Here is a 14,700-nt window from a genome sequence, read left to right on the forward strand (position 1 = left end):
TGTACTCAAATCTTTGGCCACACCATAGTCTAAATTATCCCTCCCTGCGAGGGTCAACATTCTGAAGTCTGAGACAGGGAGGAAAGAAACAAAAGTCATCTTTTTTCCCTCTTTAAAATTAGTCATTGACTTTTCCAAAGCTTCTCAAGGCTGGCCATGCAGGCATTTGAGCCTGCAACCAAGTCTGGAGAGTTTAATAGAGTTGAATTTGCAGCCTCATTCTGAGAGCCTCCCCTAGCTCCCCTAAGAGGTAGTCATCCTCATTGCTGTCTTCCAGTTGCTTAAGCTCCTTCTTCTTGTACAGAGGGATGCTAGTGATTTCCAGTGTGTATGTGCCTGGCACCAGCTTCCTCTTGGTTGTGTGCAAATAGCTGAGCCCCTGCCTTTGGTGGATGCGGAAAATACCGTCGTCGTTCCCTTGGGAGATAACATAGCGGATGTGGTTGTTGAGGGGCTCGATGGCGGGCATGAGTTCCAGAATGTGCTCCTTAGAGCCAAGGCCAGAGAGGTTGAATTTCATTTTTACAGGGCTGTCAATGTCGACGCTTTCCAGACTGATCTCCTCAACCTGGAAAGAGAGTGGGAAGCCACGTGAGAAGAGCTCTGACAGCACAAGTGGGGGTAGGTATGGCAAGGGGCCTGCTGCTGGAGTTGCAGCTACATAGACAAGTTAGACCCCACTTTCTGTAATGTCCTTTCAGCAGTGCTGGTGTCTATTGCCTCCTCCTGCCAGCTGGGAGCAAAGGCCTGTGCTAGAAAGTAGATCCTGTGAAGCCTTTCCAAGTGACTTCTTCCTCCATCTTACTGATGCAATGAACCTGACAAGGCTGAGCCTATTGGGAATATCACTTCATACTTATCAACGCATTTAATTCTTCTTTGCCTTCAGAGATAAGTATTTCTATGCCCATTTTATAGGGAGAGGTTAAATGGGCATGGCTATGTAATGTGGACAATAAGTGGTTGGGGTGGATGGGTCCAGGGAACACATTTTTATGGGAGATTTCTTATAGTGTGTCACAGAATATAAGGCTGAGTTTATATTTTTATATTTTCAGCTTACTGCTGAAAGTCAAGGTATTTTTTTTGTTGAATCGCTTCAAAATAACTGTTTTCTAGATAGACCTCTTACTGGCCTCTCGGAAGTCAAATGTTAAAGCAAATCATCTGAAACTCTGAAGCTTTCCCTCCAGTCTTTATATTTTGAGCTAGTCATTCGACTCAAATTTACTTGTCTTTACCATATTTGAAGGCACTAATTCGGCCATTAAATTTTAAGACAGAAATTTACTGGGTGGTACATGTGACTCCTCACAGATAAAAGCTTGCGACCAAGGTGAAGTTTACTCACAGAAGTAGGTTTGGGTTCCTGAAGGCTTCTCTTTTGCCTGCTATCTTTCTTAGGATAGCCATTGATTTTGCATTCATAGCACGCTTCTGGGGACAGAGCATTATCCTCATCCACCTCTGCATCCAGCGACAGGTACTGCCCTTTGTTGAATCCCATTCCTGAGACACAGTGGCTATTTGCAATAAGAAGCAAGGTAGCGTTAGATTTTGCCATTCAATTTGACTGTAGTTTTCACTGGTAGAGCACAGACTTCAGAACACTCATGATAGTGAAGACAGCTAATTAGTGCTTTCAAGAGAAAGGTAGTAAGTATAGCTGCATGTAAAATGTGACTATTATGATCAGAACTAGTGATAATAAACATTAATTTTTTTGACATTTCCTTATAATTTGCATTATCGATTAATAAAAAAAAATTTGCACTGACTTGGTACACATTTAGTTTGCCTGAATTGCTTAATCAGTCACTTCCTTTTCCTTTATATTTTATTGGGAGGTTATTTAGTTGGCACGTGGGCACAATTTCTCATCTCATCTGCACATCACTCTCACCTCCAACTTGTGTGGTATGTATGCTACATAGTGGAGTGCTACTTTGGTATTAAGCATGATAAATTCACCTTCACCTTATCTTGGATAGATATTGCAGGAATGATGTAAAATGAGATAAGCCAGAAAGGGAGAAGGATGAATCTGGGATAATCTCACCCATAGATAGAAGCTGAGAAACAAGAATGGAAAAGGGAAACAGAAAGAAACAGAAGTTTTATGGAATTTTTAGGACGGTTTACAAAGTTGGACTTGACAGACTTAGTTTTTATAGATTATTTGATGTGACTTTTGATCTTAGAACTGAAAAAACACTTTTTACCTACAGGATTCTATGATACAGGGACTCTCAACATTGCTTGATAGAGTAATTTTAGGTGCTTTAAAATTTTTAAAAATTATCTTTTTCTAAATTTTATTTACTGGATAGAGATAGCCAGAAATTGAGAGGGAAGGGGATGATAGAGAGATACTTGCAGTACTGCTTCACCACTTGCACAGTTTTCCCCCTACAGGTGGGGACTGAAGGCTTGAACCTGGGTCCTTGTGCACTGTAACCAGGTGTGCCACCACCTGGCTCCTGCAATTTTAAGTATTTTAAGGAGCCCCCATCTCTCTACCCCCCTCTGTTTTCTAGAACAGCACTGCTCAGCTCTGAACTATAGTAGTGCAGGGGATTGAACCTGGGATCTCAGGCGCCTCAAGCATTAAAGCTATTTGCATAGCCAATTACTTAACCTTCTTAATTATAATAAATAACCTAAGGGAGTAATTGCAAACTCTTGTGTGTTATACAGTTGTAGTCAAGCTTTCATTTATCCAATTCTATCTTTTACACTCCGCTTAGTACTTTAACCCTATAATACCACAGTGCTGTTCCTTGATCTCATCAGTTTTTTTTTTAAAGCCTCTTAACTATGTGTATAATATCTCTTCTAGTGGAAACCTGTGCTGACATTTCTTTTCTTGGATGATCACTACTGAATCTTCATAGCTCAGTTCAGTTGTCATCTTGTTTAGAAACATCCTTTGACCCCATAAGAGTTTCAAGGAAGTCTGTGAAATCTTTACTATAGCACTTATGTTACTAAGTTGAAAAAACATATATTTATGATTTATGTAACTATCCATTAGCTTTTGTGTTCCTTTATCAAAAAACCAAACCAAACCAAAACAAAAAACAATAAAGCAACCTCTCAGTTCCCAAACATAAAAAACTCCCAAATTCTCACTGTTTTCTTCAACATTTACTACATGAATCTTCCAGTATTTTGAACATCAACATTCTGAGAGTGATTCTTAGACTCATCCAATTCTCATTCTTACATACACTGAAGTATACAGGTGTAAATAAACTTAGGAAGGTAAAAAAAATACTAAGAGAAGTTCTGTCTTTTCATAAATGAGACGTTCATGTTTGCAGCTCATGACAAAGCTCTGCTTTTGTAATTGAGATTCATGAACTTTATTTTGGTTAGTGAAAGCGCCACAGTTGGCTTTAAATGAGACTTGTTCAAAGCAAGCCTTTTACTTCAGCATTAGTATGTACTAATATTGCACAAATAGGTCTTGCCTCTCGGTGCCGGTGCCTGCCAGTCACTGTGAGAAAGGGAGACCGCCTAGTAGCCTGTTCAGTCCTGTCTCTTAGTCTGTGAGCTCTGGCTGCCTTTCTATTATGACTAAGGCGTCCACAGTGCAGCCTAATCTTTGGGAGATATTATCACACTAAGCACACCCTCCCCACTACACTCTAAAGCCAGGAGATTTATAGAGCAAAGAAAGGTATGCACTCCTTCAGCAACCACTGGGCTGCCATCTGCTAAAAATTCATAGAAGATAGAGCCCTTGGCTCCCCACCTGCAGGGGAATCACTTCACAAACGTGAAGCTCGTTCTCAGGTGTCTATCTTTCTCTCCCCCTCTCTGTCTTCCCCTCCTCTCTCCATTTCTCTCTTTCCTATACAACAATGATGACATCAACAATAACAATAACAATAACTACAACAGTGAAACAACAAGGGCAACAAAAAGAAATAAATATTTAAAAAGTTTTAAAAAAATTTCAAAGAAGAATCTGAGGCAAAGCCACTCCACTGTACCAGGTGTCTGTGGCAACACGAGAGCTGCCTTTTAAATCAGCTATTGTCTGTGGCCTGGAGGGTTCTGAAGAAACAGTCAATTCAAGCCATTATAAGAGGTGAGATAGGGATAATTGTATAAACATTCATATCTTTTGCTCACTGTGAGGGAGACTGGTTTATAGCATGTACACAAATCAATATGTCTTCCTGGTGCTTCTTTCGCTAGGCCCTAAGTGATCTGATCAATACTTTTAACTCCCTTGGGATCTAAGTGATATTATCATTACGTTTAAACACTAGGGGTTCCCCTGCAGTGCCAGGGGGTCAGGTAGGGAAGGGAAGGGACAGTTGTCCTGCTGGAGGGTGTTTTCTTGTTTGCTGGGAGGTAGATGGCCTTACCCCTGGCCCACTCTGTAGTAGCCAGGTGGGCAGCCGCAGAGATAGCCTCCTTCTGTGTTGGAGCAGCCGTAGTTACAGGGGTTCTTGGAGGATGAGCATTCATTCACATCGTGGCAGGCACTGGAGAACTGGTCAAAGGAGAATCCTGATGGGCAGGCACACTTGTAACTTCCCAGAGTGTTGTAGCAGGAAGCAGAGCCACAGGCATTGGGATTGGAGCACTCATTCTCATCTGTTAGCACAAAGAAAGAAGCTCTTACTGTAGAAAAGTGCACCGACATGACATGATGAGGAGTCTCAGAGTATCTATTGGCAAATGCTAGAAGAAGAAGAAGAAGAAGAGTATCTATTCCTTTGTTTATTCATTTATTTATATATTTTATTACTGAATAGAGACAGAGAAATGGAGAGGAGAAGACAGAAAGGGGGGGAGAGAAGAGATACCTGTGGCTCTGCTCAGATACTTGTGAAGCTTTCCCCCCTGCAGGTGGGAACCAGGGGCTTGAACCTGGGCCCTTGCACACTGCAATGTGTGTGCATAACCAATGTGCCACAACCTGGGCCCTTTATACTCCTTTGTGGAGAATAACTCTAGAACTGTATTTTTATTTTATTTTTCTGGTTGTCAGGGCTTTGCGCCTGTGCAGTTTCACTATTTCCAATGAACACTTTTTCTTTTTTAATTTTTTTATGATAGAGACAAAGAGGGAGAAAGAGAAAGAGAGAGAGAAATAGGGACAGAGAGATGAGAGAAAACTATAGCACCTGTTGTGCATAGTGTTTCTGATTGGTGCCAGGGCCTTGAACCTAAGCCGTTATACATGACAAAGTATGTACTCTACAGGGTGATCTCCTGGTCCCTAGAACTGTATTTTGAAAATGTTTATTTGGGGTCCGGGAGGTAGCATAGTGGGTTAAGCTCACATGGCATGAAGCTCAGGGACTGGCATAAGGATCCTGGTTCGAGCCCCCAGCTCCCCACCTGCAGGAAGGGGAGCTTCACAAGTGGTGAAGCAGGTCTGCAGGTATCTTTCTCTCCCTTCTCTGTCTTCCCCTCCTCTCTGGATTTCTCTCTGTCCTATCCAACAACAATGACAACAGCTATAACAACAATTACAATAAAAATGGGAAAAAATGGTCTCCAGAAGCAGTGGATTCATAGTGCAGGCATCTAGCCCCAGCTATAACCCTGGAGGAAAATAAGAACTTTATTCACTTTTCCCACTTTATGGGGAGGCAGTGTTTATGATATAGCCACTGACACACAGGTACAACTTTTCATCTCCCCTTAAATATTTACTTAGGTGGCTGGTTTACAAAGCACACACAATAAAATTTCCAATAAATCCCTCTAAATTATGTCTTTAAACAAACCTTGTCCTAGCCTGTAATATTCTGTTTGTATGTTTCTGAATACCACTGGCAGCTCTTCAGGACAGATAAAGAGTTTAGTAGGGAGGTAATCTGTAAATGCCTGATAGCAGGATAATTAGAGGTCAGCACTTGTGTGCCATTTTTCTATTTATGATTTCAAAATATGATTTATTTTGAATATTACAATTTCTCTCTTACTTGGTTGATATACAGCTTATGGCTTGACTTTTTATTTATTTATTTTTAAAATTTAGTTTATTTATTATATTGATTAATTTTCTCTTTTGTTGCCCTTGTTTTTCATTGTTGTAGTTATTATTGTTGTTGTTATTGATGTCATCATCATTGTTGGATAGAACAGAGAGAAATGGAGAGAGGAGGGGAAGACAGAGATGGGGAGAGAAAGACAGGCACCTGCAGACCTGCTTCACCGCTTGTGAAGCGACTCCCCTGCTGGTGGGGTGCCTGGGGCTGGAACTGGGATCCTTATGCTGGTCCTTGTGCTTTGTGCCATTATTTATTTATTTTTTATAAAGGGAGAGAGACAGAGAGTAGAAACACCCACTGCACTGCTCCACTGCTCCAGAAGCTTATTCTCTGTAGGTGGGGACAGGTGGCTTGTACAGGATCTTTGTGCACGGTAACGTGTGCACTCTACTGTGTGTGTACCACCAGGTAGAGTCAAGGCATGACTTGCCTCTCTTTCATTTTATTATACTCCAATGTCACCCAGATCGCCATCCACATCTGTTTCATGGGATCTTTCAAATTCCTGTGACTCCAGCAAATTGAGTGCAGTATGTCTTTCAGGTAGTATGCCACACATATAGACTTTGGCTTAGTGGGGATACTGCCCTTGTGCTAACAGATATGCAGGACAAGAGCAAGAGTGAGCTGTGCGTCTGCAGCAGTTTAGTGAGACCACGGGAGATACAGATGGAGATGCAGAGCAGAGTCCTCTCAGGCAGGAAATTAAACTCCATCAAGCACAGAGGTTACTGAAAGGGTAGTTGTGATGGGCTGTATTATTGAATTATATGACTACAGCTTCAGTTAAATCAGATTGCCAAATGCAAACTTCTTAATCATTGACTATAAAATCTATGGCTATCTATTAGGTACAAATTCTTAGCCTTCATTTTTGTGGGGGAGAATATGTACATGTACTTATTAATTTGTTTTGCAAGTAAGCTACTGATGACAGAAATATGACTCCTATTTCTATATACAAAAGACTTAGAACTCTGCACAAAGGTTCAACTGCTTTTATAATCAAGTCTGATACTTGTATTCAAAGTTGTATTTAAAGAGAATGTAAATTATATTGTAATTTAATAGAATGGTCCTGCTGTGAATATCAGACATTGTGATAAGTAGAAAAATTATCAGGTAAAACCAGTCAATGTATGAACTGCATGTAAGCATTCCACTTAAAATATTTTAATATATATTACTATTTTTATTGATTTAATAATGACTGAAAAGACCATAGGATAAGAGGGGTACAGTTCCACACAGTTCCCACCACTAGAGTTCTGTATCCCATCCCCTCCATTGACATCCCTGGGCAGAGGAACTCACCAATCTATCCTGTAACCCCACCACTCCAGAGCCCTGCCCCACTAGGGAAAGATAGAAACAGGATGGGATTGACCTTCCAACATCATGTCCAGCAGAAAAGCAATTACAGAAGCCAGACCTTCCACTTTCTGTACCCTATAATATATATTATTTTGGAGGAACTATGACATACTTTATATATAACATGCTATAAAGATATACCCTATATGATTTTATAGATTTATATAATCTTATTTTAAAAAATATGTTCTTGTTGAGACACATTTTTAGTTTCCCTTACCTATGTTTGAATAGTTGAAAAGATTATAAAAGGTAACAAGTTACTAAAATGACCAAAGTGCCTCCCATCCAAATACTAACCAGGCCCAACCTTGCTTAGCTTCTGAGATCAGGTGTGCATATACTGAGGCATACTTTTTTCTAATATGCATATATTATTATGTATTTTTAGTTTTCTTTTTTTCCAGATAGATCATAAATGAAAGAGAATGAAAGAGAGATGAGAGAAAAGAGAAAGAGAGCAGAGACAACAAAGAAGCCAGAGAGAGACAGTATTTTTAGTTTTTTAAAAAATATTTTTGTTTTATTTTGATGAGAAAAAGTAGACACAGAGGGAAAGATACCGAGAGAGAAAGGGGCCAGAACACTACTCAGTTCTGGCTTGGCTTATGGTGGTGCTGGGGATTGAACCTGGGACCTCAGAGCCTCAGGCTTAACAGGATTTTGCATAACCATTATGCTGTCTCCCCAGCCCAGTATCTTCAATTTTGAGTAACTGTATAATGCTTACAAATATTTGAGAATGTACTAGAGTGCTAATTTGTGTGTGTGTGTATGTATGTGTGTGTGTGTGTGTGTGTGTGAATGTGTGCATGTGTGTTAGCTATCTGGAAACAACCTTTTGCTGCTGTTGTCATTGGGGCTTCGCTGCTCTGGGCCAACTTTTTCAGATAGAGATACACACACACAGAGGGGGTTTCAAACCTGGGTCATGCATATGGCAAATCAGACACACTGTGCAGGTGAGCTATCTTTCTGGTCTGCTCTGAACACTTCATAAAGTACTTATTTGAATTAAAAACTTTTCCTTTTTTTAAATTACTTATTATTGGAGAGAGACAGAGAGAAATTGAGAGAAAAGGAAGAGATAGTGAAGAAAACCAAGACCCACTTGTATCTCTCCTTCAGCACCTGTGAAACTTTCCCCCTGCAGGTGGGGACCAGGGGTTTTAACCAGGTCCTTGCACACTGTAATGTGTGCACTTAACCGGACATGTCATCTCCTGGCCCCCAAAACTTTTTTCAATATTAACACAAATAACCATAATTTTCTTAAATTGGCAATAGTATAAACAAGAGTGTAAATTGACCATTTAGTATTATTTAAGTTAGCTAGTGCCTTGACTCAGAACAGATTTGATTACTTACTAGAAGATCCAAACTAAACCTGAGACAGTTGGTTACGTATTCCTCTCTCAAGCATCTGAATGAGTGAATGATGATCACACAATTAGTGACAAAGTAATGTTTGCTTTTGATTGGTGTGTTTCCTACTTTTTTGTTATTTTTGCTAAATTGGTTTTATTAGCTCCTGTTAGGTAGTTTTGTTCTACTCCTGCCATATATTTGAGTTAAAATTCCAGTTGTGTTACGTGAACTCAGTGCATGAAAGCCAATAATTTAATGAGATGAGTTGAATTTCTAAACCTCATACAGAAGAATCTAAGACCTTTAAAAATAAATCCCCCAAAATATATAAAGAGCTCAGCAAACTTAGCACCAAAAAAGCAAATGACCCCATCCAAAAATGGGCAGAGGATATGAACAAAACATTCACCTCAGAGGAGATCCAAAAGGTTAACAAACATATGAAAAACTGCTCTAGGTCACTGATTGTCAGAGAAATGCAAATTAAGACAACACTAAGATACCACCTCACTCCTGTAAGAATGGCATACATCAAAAAGGACAGCAGCAACAAATGCTGGAGAGGATGTGGGGACAGAAGAACCCTTTTACATTGCTAGTGGGAATGTAAATTGGTATAGCCTCTGTGGAGAGCAGTCTGGAAAACTCTCAGAAGGCTAGACATGGACCTTCCATATTATCCAGTAATTCCTCTCCTGGGGTTATACCCCAAGGACTCCATAACACCCAACCAAAAAGAGTTGTGTACTCCTATGTTCATAGCAGCACAATTCATAATAGCTAAAACCTGGAAGCAACCCAGGTGCCCAACAACAGATGAGTGGCTGAGAAAGCTGTGGTATATATACACAATGGAATACTATGCAGCTGTCAAGAACAATGAACCCACCTTCTCTGACCCATCTTAGACAGAGCTAGAAGGAATTATGTTAAGTGAGCTAAGTCAGAAAGATAAAGATGTATGGGATGATCCCACTCATCAACAGAAGTTGACTAAGAAGATCTGAAAGGGAAACTAAAAGCAGGACCTAACCAAATTGTAAGTAGGGCACCAAAGTAAAAACCCTGTGGTGAGGAGTAAACATGCAGCTTCCTGGGCCAGTGGGGGGTGGGAGTGGGTGGGAGGGATGGGTCACAGTCTTTTGGTGGTGGGAATAGTGTTCATGTACACTCCTAGCAAAATATAGACATATAAATCAGTAGTTAATTAATATGAGGGGGAAAATCAGTTGTATGTCTCAAAGTTTTTCAAACACAAACTGAATCTTTTTAATATATAGGCTGTGTATTTGATATGCGGACTCTCTCAAAAGCCTAGACCAAGTAGATTAGAAGCATCCATTAGCACAGCTATATACAAGATACTGGGTACTGTACAGCAAACCCTAACAAAAGGACTTTTCAAAGTTAACCCAATTACCAAATAATGTGATGATAACATTAACTATTGATTGTCTTTTTGAACCCTAAGACAGCAGGAACCTCACATCTCCACTATAGAGCCCCTACTTCCCCCAGTCCTGGAACCCTTGGATAGGGCCCACTTTCCCGTATGCCTCTCCCAATCCATATCAAATAATATTGCATCTGCCGATCACAACCTAACTAACGTGCAACGATTGCCACCTCAACATGCTTCACCTCAGACTGTGTCCAGAGACTTCACGTGTGGAATGACAACCCTTCAGCTTCATTACTCGGGTGAGGCCTTTCCTTTTATAGTACACTCTAATTTCATCTCAGGTGGTTCACTTTCTAACAAAGTCCCATAACCTAGATATACACCAGTTTCTGTGAGAGAGAGCATATGTTCACACGTATCCATAAACTACTGCAAAATATATACCTGAAAGCAGAAGTACACTAGAGTTTGCAGTGAGTACCCCCTAACATTTCCTCTCCACTATTCCAAGCTTTGGGTCCATGATTGCTCAACAATTTTTTTGACTTCGTATGTTAACTCTCTTTTCAGTCGCCAGGTTCCAGATGCCATCAGGATGCTGGCCAGGCTTCCATGGACTGAAGACCCCACCAATGTGTCCTGGAGCTCAGCTTCCCCAGAGACACACCCTACTAGGGAAAGAGAGAGGCAGACTGGGAGTATGGACCGACCAGTCAACACCCATGTTCAGCGGGGAAGCAATTACAGAAGCCAGACCTTCTACCTTCTGCAACCCACAATGACCCTGGGTCCATGCTCCCAGAGGGATAGAGAATGGGAAAGCTATCAGGGGAGGGGGTGGGATATGGAAATTGGGTGGTGGGAATTGTGTGGAGTTGTACCCCTCCTATCCTATGGTTTTGTTAATTAATCCTTAAATAAAAATAAATAAATAAAAATAAATGGTTTGCCAAAGGAAAAAAAATCCCACTGCATCTTATTAGAGGCTTTTATTTTGGAAGAGCAAGTTCACAAGTTAATGCTTACAGTTGGCACAGATTCTCATGTTGAGCTCATCTTTGGAACTATGTATTCCACTATCTACAAGGCTTTTTTTAGCACATCAGTGCCTGACTGGACACTAGAATAAGCTGCTCAGAGTAATTGCCATGCCAAAGTGCCCACAAAGATCCCAGGAAGGGAATTGGGGCATGCCACATAGCCTTGGTTTTAAGATAGACTAATTTTAATGAAAATCTATATGGATATTTCTGTACTCAGTGTTTACATACGGAAATTTAGAAACTGGGAAACTGAGTTGGTATTCCGAACACATCTATTTCTTACTTCATCTTTCTAAAATAAGCAAGAATTCTGTTGTAGATTAAACAACATTGAGAGAGTCCTTTATTTATTTATTTATTTATTTATTTATTTATTTTGCCTCCAGGGTTATTGCTGGGGCTCAGTGCCTACACCATGAATTGACTGCTCCTGGAGGCCATTTTTTCCCCCTTTTGTTGCCCTTGTTGTTGTAGTCTTGTTGTGGTTATTATTGTTATTGTTGATGTCGTTTGTTGTTGGATAGGACAGAGAGAAATGGAGAGAGGAGGGGAAGACAGAGAAGGGGAGAGAAAGACAGACACCTACAGTACTGCTCCTGTGAAATGACTCCCCTGCAGGTAGGGAGCTGGAGGCTCCAACCAGGTTCCTTTCACTGGCACTTGAGCTTTACACCACCTGCACTTAACCCACTGTGCTACCACCCGACCCCTAAGACAGTCGTTTTATCACTTTAAATTCCATACAGTTAACCAAAAAGCTCAGGGGATTTACTAACTAAACTCCCTAATCATCACTGACTTTTGCAACTCTCACTTCTGAGTATGCGTTCCTGATGTGGTATGGGTCTTTGGCCTAACATAAAGGTCACGATATATTTATGACTTTCACAGAGTTTCCCGTTTTAATATTTATTTTTAATTTTCTTCTCAGTTTCATCCAACTGTTATTAAAATTTAAAAATAAGATTAATTTATATAGTGGATGGCTCACAGCAAAATATGTGAATTACATGTCGGGGGAGAGCTTTAAAACACTACACAGAGACAGGAAGTCTCCTGTGGTTTCTCTGCAAGACTTCTACTCTCCTTTCTGCTAGGCTGCACCAGCAGCTAATGTCAAGCTAATGTGTTGGAGAGGGTGCCTATGAAGTGAATTCAAATGGAGCCAAGAAACTAGACATATGGAAAGTCATTTGGTTATTTGAGCAGAGAATAATGTTCTCTTTGGTCAACTGATCTTTAAAAAGAGAAATTTCACTAGTATTAAGGCAATGAACATAACTAAATGCTAATGTATTTTATTTTATACACTGTTATTCAAAACTGTTGCAATGGAATTGATTTTACCTAGGATTTCTACCTTAAATGCTTTACATCTTTTATAATATTTTTGTGACTAGGGGACAAAATGAACAGTCCTTGTTACGCTGATTTGAATTCTTTTACATTTGTATTTAAGGATTACCATGTATGTGTAATTCTACTGCTCCTGGGCTGACCTCTTTATTTCAGGTAGAGAAATACAGATAGAGAGATACCATAGCACCGATTCACTGACCCACTATCTATGGAACTTCCCTCATGCTGTGGTGTTCCATGTAATTCCGGAGCTCAGACCTGGAGCCTTGCACACAGTAAAGTGGGCACTTGACCTGCGTGAGTTATCTCCCAACCCAAGATGTCTATTCTTGACACCATCTTCAGACATTTAAAATCACATCTAGCAGACAACAAAATTATCAAATATCTACTTGAATTAGCTTTTAGGCACTTAAAACACTATTTCTGCTGTGAATATTTCAAACATCCACAAGTATAAAGACTAGTATAATGGGTTAGTATGCATTGATCTTATATATTGGTTTTAAAGTTTAAGGTGCAGAAGTCCACTGAAATGACATTTTATTATTTATACATTTTACTGTCATAGCAATTTCGTGGTATAAAAAGCAGATGTTATGTGACAAAGAAGTACTCACCAATACACTGATTCCACTGGTAATGTTGAATATATCCTTGAGGGCAGCCACACCTGTAGCCCCCTAGAATGTTCTGGCAGCCATGCTGGCATCTGTGGTTCCCATCACATTCATCAACATCTGCAGAAACAATACAGACAAGATCTTTAGGTAACTTTCCTGATTTATACTTTAATGCATTCCAAACACAACTTTGGAGAACTATATACTACTAGGGGAACGAATAGACAATACACACACAGAGAAGTTGTGGTTTAGAGATAAGAAACCACTACTTTCTTGAAAGCTTGTTTGGAGGTTCTAGCAGGGGAGCGCAGCTACTTGTATACCCTCGACCGAAGACCAGTCCGTCTCTAATTCCGGGAAGGCGTCCTCTTTGACCTAGCCCTAGCGCTCAGCTTTGGGAGGGATGCACATGGAGCGGTGAGGGAGGAAGGGGACACCCGCCTAGCCAGCCAGATCAGCCGAATCAACCCTGGCGATCACTGGGGTGACAGATGTTGCAGCCAGATCACCTTCACATCCAAAACCACCTCATTCTTAATGCTACCCACCAGCGCATGCCATGTCAACGCTCTAAGTGACATCTTAATTTCTGTAAATCAACCATAGCAACCACAAATGTTGTGCATTTTGCACAGATTAAGTGCACATAGCATTATACATTTGGTAAGTGACATAAATATATTTGCAATACTCTAGAACATTCAAAAGTGATTAATGTGTAATTCTCATTCTTGGGAAGATATAAGAACTATAGATAGCTAAGATATAATTGATTTTTTAAAATGCAAACAATTCTATTACTGCTCAAGATTAATTAGATGCAAATTTTAAGTATGTGAATATGTTATTTTTAGAAACAATGTGGTATTATGACACATGTGGAGTAATTTCTTTGATCACACATACATATTTTTTTGGAATGACAACTGAGACTTTGAAAAATACCCATAAAGTGTGGAATAAAATTGGCATGTCTGTTGTATGTGTAACAAATTTATATGGCTTATTAATAAATGGTATCTTATGTGAATGTCTGCGCTCACATGTGGAAATGAGCTTTAAGTTTAGAATACTTTCAAAGTCTCAATGACTTCAAATATGAAATACTAAAACATAAATTTTTAAAATTGAATTTTCTTGGCACAAACTAAATACATATAAAAGTCCCATAATTCTTATAAAAAGCACATTAATCACTTTGGATCTAATTCTAGAATTAAATATATAAAATGTTTCCTAAGAATTAATTAAAGGAGGGCTACTAAAATAAAAAAACAAAATAGAAACTGTTCATAAGTGGCTGAATGGTAGCACACCTGACTGAATGTGCACAATAGCACGTTCAAGGACTGGGTGTAAGCCTCCAGTCTCCACCTGCCAAGGGAAGCTTCACGAACTGTCTCTCTCCTTTCCCCTTTCAATGTCTCTCTGCGTATCAGATTAAAAATAATCAGTAATTAAATAAAGAGAAATATTTGTTAAAATAGAAATAGTTCATAACAATGTGT

Source organism: Erinaceus europaeus, chromosome 2 (assembly GCF_950295315.1).
Source record: "Erinaceus europaeus chromosome 2, mEriEur2.1, whole genome shotgun sequence".
Classification (NCBI taxonomy): domain Eukaryota; kingdom Metazoa; phylum Chordata; class Mammalia; order Eulipotyphla; family Erinaceidae; genus Erinaceus; species Erinaceus europaeus.